The sequence below is a fragment of the Stegostoma tigrinum genome, unplaced genomic scaffold (assembly GCF_030684315.1).
Source record: "Stegostoma tigrinum isolate sSteTig4 unplaced genomic scaffold, sSteTig4.hap1 scaffold_231, whole genome shotgun sequence".
Lineage (NCBI taxonomy): Eukaryota > Metazoa > Chordata > Chondrichthyes > Orectolobiformes > Stegostomatidae > Stegostoma > Stegostoma tigrinum.
Window position 1 is genome coordinate 114,467 of NW_026728165.1, and position 10,534 is coordinate 125,000.

The 10,534-nt window shown below is 44.5% G+C and overlaps 1 long non-coding RNA gene across 2 annotated transcripts in view; it reads right to left on the minus strand.

Moving 5' to 3' along the window:
• LOC132207957 (uncharacterized) overlaps positions 1-10,534 on the minus strand; it is a 144,359-nt gene that overhangs the window by 107,000 nt on the left and 26,825 nt on the right. The window contains exons 2-3 of one of the 2 annotated variants that reach the window (XR_009444041.1): positions 9,236-9,295; positions 3,054-3,166 (exon numbers count right to left, since the gene is read on the minus strand). This is a non-coding gene — a long non-coding RNA (uncharacterized LOC132207957). Of the gene's footprint in view, positions 1-3,053; positions 3,167-7,469; positions 7,724-9,235; positions 9,296-10,534 lie in introns of those variants that run through there. The other variant, XR_009444040.1, reaches the window with a different exon arrangement.

The window sequence follows — 10,534 nt, forward strand, 5'->3', positions numbered from 1 at the left end:
CAGCCCATTTCACTCGGCCACTGCAACCCATTTCACTCGGCCACTGCATCCCATTTCACTCGGGCACTGCATCCCATTTCACTCAGTCACTGCATCCCAGTTCACACAGTCACTGCATCTCATTTCACTCATTCAATGCTTCACATTACACTCACTGAGAGCGTCCCATTTCCCTCAATCACTGCGTTCCATTGTCCTCAGTCACTGCGTCCCATTTCCCACCGTCACTGCATCTCCTTTCGTCAGTCACTGCATCCCATTCCCATAATTCACTGCATCCCATTTCCATCAGTCACTGCATCCCATTACCCACAGTCACTGCATCCCATTACCCTCAGTCACTGCATCCCATTACCCTCAGTCACTGCATCCCATTACCCTCAGTCACTGCATCCCATTACCCTCAGTCACTGCATCCCCATTCCCTCAGTCACTGCATCCCATTTCCACCAGTCACCGCATCCCATTTCCATCAGTCACCGCATCCCATTTCCATCAGTCACCGCATCCCATTTCACTCGGTCACTGCAGCCCATTTCACTCAGTCACTGCAGCCCATTCCCCACACTCAGCGCATCCCAATTCACAGAGACACGGCCTTCCATTTCACTCAGCCACTGCAACCCATTACCCTCAGTCACTGCATCCCATTTCCGTCAGTCACAGCACACTATTTCCGTCAGTCACAGCACACTATTTCCATCAGTCACTGCACCCTATTTCCATCAGTCACTGCACCCTATTTCCATCAGTCACTGCACCCTATTTCCATCAGTCACTGCATCCCATTTCCATCAGTCACTGCATCCCATTTCCATCAGTCACTGCATCCCATTTCCATCAGTCACTGCATCCCATTTATCTCAGTCACTGCATCCCATTTCCATCTGACACTGCATCCGATTTCCATCAGTCACTGCATCCCATTTCACGCAGTCACTGCAACCCATGTCCCGCAGTCACTGCATCCTATTTCCATCAGTCACTGCATCCCATTTCCATCAGTCACTGCATCCCATTTCCATCAGTCACTGCATCCCATTTCCATCAGTCACTGCATCCCATTCCAATCAGTCACCTCAACCCATTTATCTCAGTCACTGCATCCCAGTTCACACAGTCACTGCATCTCATTTCACTCATTCAATGCTTCACATTACACTCACTGAGAGCGTCCCATTTCCCTCAATCACTGCGTTCCATTGTCCTCAGTCACTGCATCCCATTTCCCACCGTAACTGCATCTCCTTTCGTCAGTCACTGCATCTCATTACCCTCAGTCACTGCATCCCATTTCCATAAGTCACAGCATCCTATTACCCTCAGTCACTGCATCCCTTTTCTCTCAGTCACGGCATCCCATTTCACTGAGTCACTGCATCCCGTTTCACTGAGTCACTGAATCGCATTTGTTGTTCTCACTTGAATGCATTGGTCATGAATCTCCTCCAATGGCTGGTCATGTATTTCCAATGCAAAATTTTACCAAGTTTTGATTTTCAATTTTGATTACATGTGTTTCCTCTATTCTGTAAGATGCTGCAATAAACTCAAATTTGACAAATCATAATTCAACCACCATTATCTACAGAGTTAATTTCATCAAACAGATCCAATTAGAATTGTCACATTCCCAAATCCTGTTTCACGTTTTTCTAATTATGGGCCACAAGTTCCAGAAAAAAGACACTTAGAGTCAGAGAGATGTACAGTCGGGAAACTGATCCTTTGGCCCAATTTGTCTATGTTGACCAGATATCCTAAATTAATTTAGTCCCATTTGCCAGCATTTGGCCCATATTCCTCTCAACCCGTCTTATTCATATACCCATCCACATGCCTTTTAAACGTACAAGCCTCCACCACTTCCTCTGGCAGCTCATTCCATACATGCACCACTATGAAAAAAATACGGTCCATTTTAAATCTTCCCTCTCTCATTTTTAACCTATTCCCTCCAGTTATGGATTCCAGCAACCCGGGGAAAAGATCTTGGCTGTTCGCTCTATCCACGTCCCTCGTAATTGTATAAACTTCTATATGGTCAGCCCTGAACTCCAAAGTTCCAAGAAATAGCTGCCTGTTCAAGCCCACGGTCTACCTCCAACCTCCGATGCTCGTAACATCCTTGTAGATCTTCTCCGAACCCTTTCAAGTTTACAACATACAACAATACAGCGCAGAACAGGCCCCTTCGGCCCTCAATGTTGCGCCGACATCCTTCCTCTCGCAAGGAGACCAAAATCGATTGCAGTATTCCAAAAGCAGCCGAATCAATGTCCTATATGGCTGCTAAGTGATCTCCCAACTCCTATCCTCAATGCACTGACCGATAAAGGCGAGCACACCAAATGTCTCCTTCATATCCTTTCTACCGGTGGCTGTACTTTGATGGAACTACGAAACTGCACTCCAGCGTCTCTTTATTCAGCAACACTCCCCACAACCTTCAGTGGAAACGTGCTGCCCTGATTTGCCTTTCCAAAATGTAGCACCTCACATTTGTCTAACCTCAACTCCATCTGCCACTCCTCAGTTCATTGGCCCTTGTCAATGTCCCATTGCATTCTGAGGTGACCTTCTTGGCTGGCTACTACACCTTCAATCATTGGGATACTTACTAACCACACCTTCTATTTTCATATCCAAATCATTGCATCACTTCAACTCCCCCTCTCACTCCCTGGACGACGTGTCCATCCTGGGCCTCTTCCAGTGTCACAACCACACCACCCAGAAACTGGAGGAGCAGCACCTCATATTCCGCCTCGGGAGCTCCAACTCAATAGCCTCAATGTGGACTTTGCCACCCTCAAAATCTCCCCACCCGCCAGCCTCATCCCAAGACTACTTCCTCCCCTCATCCCCGCCTCCATGACCTGTCCGCCTTCTCTCCCACCAATCCACTCCTCCCACCTCACTGACCAACTCCCACCACTGCTTGAAATTATTCTTCTTTTCACACTTCATCAGCTCGATGTTATTTCTAAAATCTATTTTCCAATTCTTGGAAAAAGTGAGATAAAGAGAAGTAAAAGAAGTTACATTCTTACCACTCGGGAAATCTCTGAATATTCTTCTGTTGAAAGGCCGCCAAGGAACGATGCAATTCTTTTGTCACGAACGCTGTGAGGGAGACATCTTTTTCGGTTCCACTAACTCCACCCTCAGGAAGACAAACCCACGTAACATATCTGGTGACTTAAAACATACTCTATTGTTGCCCAAGGTGGAGAGCTGGATGAACACAGCAGGTCAAGCAGCATCAGAGAAGCAAGAAAGCTGATGTTTCGGGACGAGACCCTGCTTCAGAAAATTGGCGCTGGAGAATCTGAGATAACAAGGTGTAGAGCCGGATGATACTGCTTGGCCTGCTGTGCTCATCCAGCTTTACACCTTCTCATCTCAGATTCTCCAGCATCTGCAGTTCCTACTACCTCTATTGTTGACCTTTCACTTTACTGAACTAATATGAGCCAGTAGTTTTGTTTAGGCTCACGTAATCTTACGCTTATCGGCCTGCACAAAATCCTGAATTAATTTTGATCGACTGACGGGAGGAGATGAATTTTATAGAAATTTTTGTTTTCTACCAATTTGCAGAGGGCATCGTGGGCGATTGGAGGACAGTGTTATTATCCTCCAGGGCTGCGGGCTGCATCGTTACCAACTTGCCCATTTGCATATACATACAATATTCATTATGTACCAATGAAACATAATAAACCAATACTGCATACTAAAAACAACGCTCACATATCAATGGAAATTTAAATATTTATCATAGAGTTTGAAGAATTGAATTCAATGATACAAAGCAAAAACCAGTGAAGATGAGTGCAGTTGGTCAGCACTTTTGCCACTAAGTGGAGGTTGGCAGTTTGAGGCCACCCAGGAACAAGCAAGCTCTGTCTAACTCCAAGGGCAGCACGGTGGCTCAGTGGTTCGCACTGCTGACTCACAGCGCCAGGGACCCAGGTTCGATCCCACCGTTGGGCGATCTTCTGTGCGGAGTTTGTACATTCTGCCCATGCCTGCATGGGTTCCTGCTGGGTGCTCTGGTTTCCTCCCACAGTCCAAAGATGTGCAGGCTAGGTGTATGGGCCATGCCAAACTTGCCCATTGTGTTTAGGGATGTGTAGATTAGGTGTGTTAGTCATGGGAAATGTAGGGTTACTGAGGAAAGGGTCGAGGGATGGGTCAGGGTGAGATGCTCTTTGGAGGGTGGCCGTGGACTTCTTGGGTCAAAAGGGGCTTGTTTCCACACCGTAGGGATTCTATGATATGGAAGTATCTTTTGAAGTGGACATTCATGGGTATGCTGTAACAGAGACCATGAAATACTGCACAACAAATATTTGGAACCAGACTGTCAATTCAGATATAGCATCAAAAAGGTCATGGAAGTTGTCACCGATATTAAGCAGGATTGATGAAAATCCAGCAGGAAATGGTGTCAAAAGGCTCAGTATCTTTTATTCATCTCCAGTTATTTTGTCCAGGGCACTGGATGCTGGCAGGATTGAAACATTTAAGAAATGCTTCACAAATCACATATAAGGACCTGCACATCTTTGAACAATGAGAGGAAGCTGCAGCACTTGGCAGAAGCCCCTCGCAGACGCGGGGAGGACGTGTCAATTCCACACAGATCGTTACCCAAGACTGGAATCTCAATTGGCTCCCCAGTGCATGAGCAGCTCTAACCACTGAGCAACTACCTTGCCCAGAAGGAGTTTTATAAGCGCATACATTATTTCCATTAAGACAGATCCAATCCTCTATGTCCAATCAAAATAACATATTGTAGATATCATGACAACAATCATAAATGATTTTGAATTGGTAAATCAAAAATAATTAAAATTGTTTCCAAGCCTAAATACTAGATAAGGTGTAGTTAAGATGAATAGTGCAACAACAAAAAGGCCATATTTTATGTGACGACCGGTAACACTTGAAAACTTGCAACAATATAGTCACCAGAAGAGATCTGAAGTGGCTTGATGGTGCACTCCTTCAGACACTGGAATGAAACTCCAAAGATCACAAATTCTCCTTCAATACCGTGTTATAACAGTGACTGCATAAACCTGTGTTTATGGGCCTGACTGGAAACCCACACAACATGCATAAACAAAAAAATAATCTAAGGTGATAGGAGAAATAAATGTATGTATGCAACGTCTTTGAAAAGCAATTATCTGTCGTGGATGCAAGCCCATAAGGAATCTCGTTTCACAGATTATATTCATTTGCACTGCAGGTCATGCCAGTCAGAATCAGTTTTCGTTTCATGACAGATAACTAAAATGTCCATTACAATGAACTTTGGTTGATCAGAAGATTTTAAGTAAGGACTATGTCTTGTGTGAGCTGACGGCATTAGGGGATGGAGAAGGTACATGCACTGCTGGCATCTTGACACCATTGAATGAGCAAGCGTGGACGCAAAGGTTGTAACAGGTAACAATTGTACAGGCAATATCTTTTGAGCTCCTTCCGAGCAAGCCTGTAATACTCTAAAGCTGTGCTAGACCCTCACTTCCTCCACCTTACGTCCGCTGCCTTTTTCTTTTTGACAAGAAGCACCTCTGTACCAGTCATCCAAGGCTCCTTAATCTTACCCCTTCTGACCTGTCTCAGAGGAACAAATTTATACATCACTCGCAACAACTGCTCCTTGAACAGTCTCCACATGTCTGCTGTGCCCTTTCTGTGGAACAATTGCTCCCAATCTGTACTTCCCAACTCCTGTCTGATAGCATCATAGTTTCCTTTACCCCAGTGAAATATCTTCCCCTGGTAACTGCTCCTTTCCCTTTCCACGGCTATGGTAAATGTGAGGCTGTTGTGGTCACTGTTGCCAAAGTGCTCTCCCACCACGAGATCTGACACCTGTCCTGGTTCATCGCCGAGCACCAAATCCAAAAGGCCTCCCGCCTCGTCGGCCTGTCCACATACTGAGTCAGGAAACCCTCCTGAACACACCTGACAAAAACGGCTCCATCCAAACCATCTGCACTAAGGAGGTTTCAATCTATATTGGGAAAGTTGAAGTCACCCCTAACAACAACCCTGCTACGTTTGCACTTTTCAACAATCTGCCGGCCAATGAGTTCTTCGATCTCCCAACTGCTATTTGGGGTCCGTAGAAAACCCCCAGTGAGGTGACTGCTGCCTTGCTGTTCCGAACTTCCACCCACACTGACTCAGTCGACAAATCTTCCTTGGCAACCTCAGCCCATACCACCGCAGTAGACGAGTCCTCAAAGGTTCTTTCATCCGCCATTATACTGTCCTTGACCAACAAGGCCACACCTCCCCCTCTTTTACCACCTTCCCAGACCTTAATGAAAGATCTAAACCCGAGAACCTGCAACATCCATTCCTGACCCTGCTCTATCCATGCCTCCGGAATGGCCACAACATCGAAGTCCCAGGTACCTATCCAAGCTGCAAGCTCACCTACATTATTCCGGATACTCCCGGCATTAAAGTCGTCACACTTCAATCCAGCTTGCTGTCTGCCAGCACACTTCTGTGACAGTGAGGTCCTGACCATGTCCTCCCTACGCTCATCCTCCTGTGTACTAGGACTACACCTCAGTTTCCCATCCCCCTTCTGAGCTCGTTTAAATCCACCCAAATGGGACTAGCCAATTTCCCACCCAGGATATTCGTGCCCCTCTGGTTCAAGTGGAGACCGTCCCGTTTGTACAGTTACCACCTTCCCCAGAACGAGCCCCAATTGTCCATGTACCTGAAGCCCTCCCACCTGCACCATCCCTGCAGCCACGTCTTCAGCTGAAATCTCTCCATGTTCTTTGCCTCGCCTCCATGTGGTACGGGTGACAAACCAGTGACGACCACGCTGTTTGTTCTCGCTCTCAGCTTCCACCCTCGCTCCCTCAAATCCTGCCTGACATCCCTATCACTCTTTCTACCTACATCGTTGGTGCCTACGTGGACCACGACTTGGGGCTGGTCAACCTCTCCCCTCAGGACCCTAAACACATGATCCGAGACATCACGGACCCTGGCACCTGGTAGGCAACACACCAATCGTCAGTGTCTTTCGTTCCCAGCAAATCTTCTATCAGTCCTTCTAACTAATGAGTGAGTCCCCAATGACTATCACTCTCTTCCTATCCCCGCTTCCCTTCTGTGCAAGAGGGACAGACTCTGTGCCAGAGACCTGCACCCTACTGCGTACCCCTGATCAGTCGTCCCCCGGAACAGTACCCAAAACGGTATACTTATTTTTCAGGGGAACGACCACAGGGGAAGGTTAGTCAAGCTACACCGGGTAAACGTGGATTTTTGGCTGAAGAAACATGTGTTTCAATGTGAGCTAATGGAAGAAGCCATGGAGTCAAAGCTAAACATTTCGACAATAAGACAACCATTCTTAAAAGCAGCATACAGCGTGAAAAAGAAATGAGCTGCTTTAATATCCACTTAAAATTTATGTGGAATATCAGATCAAATTTTCTTGTTGACTCCATTGTGCAATCATGTCGAGCTAAAAATGTTAACTGCATTAATTAATACTAATCAGAAACGGACTTTGTAGTAAATGGTTTGACGATTTTCTGTATCTGGAACATCCCTTTTCCTTCTCGAACGAAGATCGTACCAACCTATGGTACCAAACTGTGAGTCAAACGGATGGGACACATAATCTTTAAATTCCTCATCAAAACAGTCTCATCGTGTGGTTCTGTGCAATAAAAGAGAAAGAATAAACATGTTTCCCACAATTTTGCTGATGTTTACGAACAGAATGCACAAATTCAAAAAGTTTGAGCTGGCATGTCTGCTTCCTCCAGCCTGTTGAAACTGTTCCATTCAATGTGAAATTTGTGTTAAGTTTTAGCACACAGGTCTATTTGATCTGTGCCACCACCTTCTATTAGTCATACATGCTTTCCCCCTCTTCCTGTAAGGCATTCCTTGAAGTGTTCAATGAGATTTTGATTTTAAATCTTATTGTCATATTCTTTTGATTCTCAATCATCAATGAATCTGATGTCGCCGCCATTCCATGCAGTGCACAGCACGTCAAACAGGAGTCTTACTCTTGCCATGAGCACTGAGGTAGTATGGGGTCATAACTGTCTCATAGTTCGGAATGAAATTCTATATACAGGGTTATGCAGAGTCATGCAGTTAATTTTATTTGACATGCTATTTCTTTTCTTCACAATTATGCTGGATTTAAAGTGATCTTCACCCTCATTTAAAATGAATCCAATATCCAACCATCTGTAAAACTGGCAAATCCAAATTTTAATTGGAGTTTAGTGTTTCACAAATATATTACTTTTTTAAAAATTATATTCGAGTCAACATTAACATTTCATTCCCCGACACCGGGTGAACTTACTTTCAAACTCCAATTTTCCTTTGGTATTAACGGAGAGGTGAGCCTTTTTGCAAGCACCGAAAGGCTGCACCAGTTTATGCTAAAACCTGCAGAACTGTAAGTTTCACAAATATGTTCCTATTAAACACTAATTCCTATTGAAGCAGTATGAAGCTAAATTCGTTCAACAGGGCAGCAAAACGGTCAAGATTTTAAAAGCAAGCAACTATTTTGAAGTCACTCTTCGAACTAAATTCCATCTTGGTGTGTGAGAGTCCATAGGTTCCTCACTCTCAAAGAACCATTCAAACTGTCATGCAATTACTGAAACAAGAGAGACTAAAAACATCAATGTTAACAGTCACTAAGATTTTGACAGTGATGTGGAATTCGTATTCAATGCACGCTGGGGAAAATCTGTTCCAATCTGGATAGTACTCACTTATCACCATCCCACCTACCTTCCCCAGCACCTCCTCCCCCTCCACACTGTTTGTTTCTGAGCTCCCTTCCACCCTCCATTTCTCAGGAAGGGTCCTGACCCAAAACCTCAACTTTCTTGAGCCTCTGATGCTGCCTGCCCTGCTGTGTTCCTCCAGCTCCACAATGTGTTATCTCAGACACCAACATTGGCAGTTCTTACTATCTGGATAACTCATTCTCACCTTGCAACAAGTGATTTCTCGTCATTTTCTTTTCAGATTACGCATGTACATGTATATACATAAATGTACATATTGCACTTTCATGCCTGAACCACTAACCGAGAGGATATTTTAAAAGAGTCTCTTCATATCTGCATGAAAGAGAAATCATCAAGGTCATAACTTTCATTTTAGGAATAACTCGAACATTCAAAGTACTCACAGTCAGTGTCCCATTTCCTTGACCAGTCAATTTGATGTGAATCTTTCTTCCAAGTGGAAACTATAACAACAATTATATTTGAGAATCAAACTCTTCATTGCATCACCAATATTTCCTTGTCTGTTTGAAACGTAACATAATAAAATAATCATGGACAGATTGGCCAACAGTGTAATTTAACGTGTGTTACGGCAACTGAAAATCACAACCACTGAAGTGATCTTTAAAAAGCTGTTGTCATACAACAGAGCACTTTTTGAGATGCAGTGATGAACATACTTCCTGAGATGCAAATAATATATGCCAAATTAATTCCAAAGAATACCTTTACAATTAAAAAGAAGCTAAAAATCTCTTTACATTGCGAAGCTTGTCAGATTGCTATTAGTCAATGGAAATCGTTCAGAACAATTATTTATTCCCAGATGAAAAGGAAGGGTACACATTTCATTTTCACATCTTATCCAAGAGAGAAAAAAAAACACCTTTATGAATGCATTGTCAAACAAGAAGACTCACAAAATAAGTCATTTGGCCCATTGAATTTCCTCCACCATTCGGTGAGATCATGGTTGATCTCATTACATTTATCATGACACAACATTTCCACCAAACCCTTCTTATAGCTAATACATTCCAATCCAAGTAACATCCTGGTAAATCTCTGTTCCTGTGTCATGCCTTGTCTTTCTAAATAGTTTTGAGTCATCTACAAATTTAGCCACAGCACATGCACCTCTTTCCTCCAAGTCATTAATAAACAAGCACAAGAGCTGTGGTTCCTTCAGCGCGACCTCATTTCTTACTGACAAGCCAACCCTGGCATCTCTGTCCATTTGTATCGGAGATAATGGGAGCTGCAGATGCTGGAGAATCCAAGATAACAAAGTGCGGAGCTGGATGAACACACAGAAGGAGAAGGGTCTCGGCCCGAAACGTCAGCTTTTACGCTCCTGAGACGCTGCTTGGCCTGCTGCGCTCATCCAGCTCTACACCTCGTTACCTCAGATTCTCCAGCATCTGCAGTTGCTACTATCTCTGAAGAGATTTTCTTTCTCTTCTCCCACAGCAGTCTTGGAAACAACTCATCTGGGCGTGGGGATTTGTTCACTTCTAAACCAGCCAAAAATTTCAATTTCACACTGCATCTTCCTGCTTTATAGACGTGAATGCTCCTCCTTGAAGGGAGAGCAGACGGGAGGGACTTGTCTACTGTGTCAATGCCCTTCAGTTCTGAACACAGATTGCTCCCTCACCCCGTGTACACCCCGGTTTCTAATTGGAGCTACTCTTTCCCTG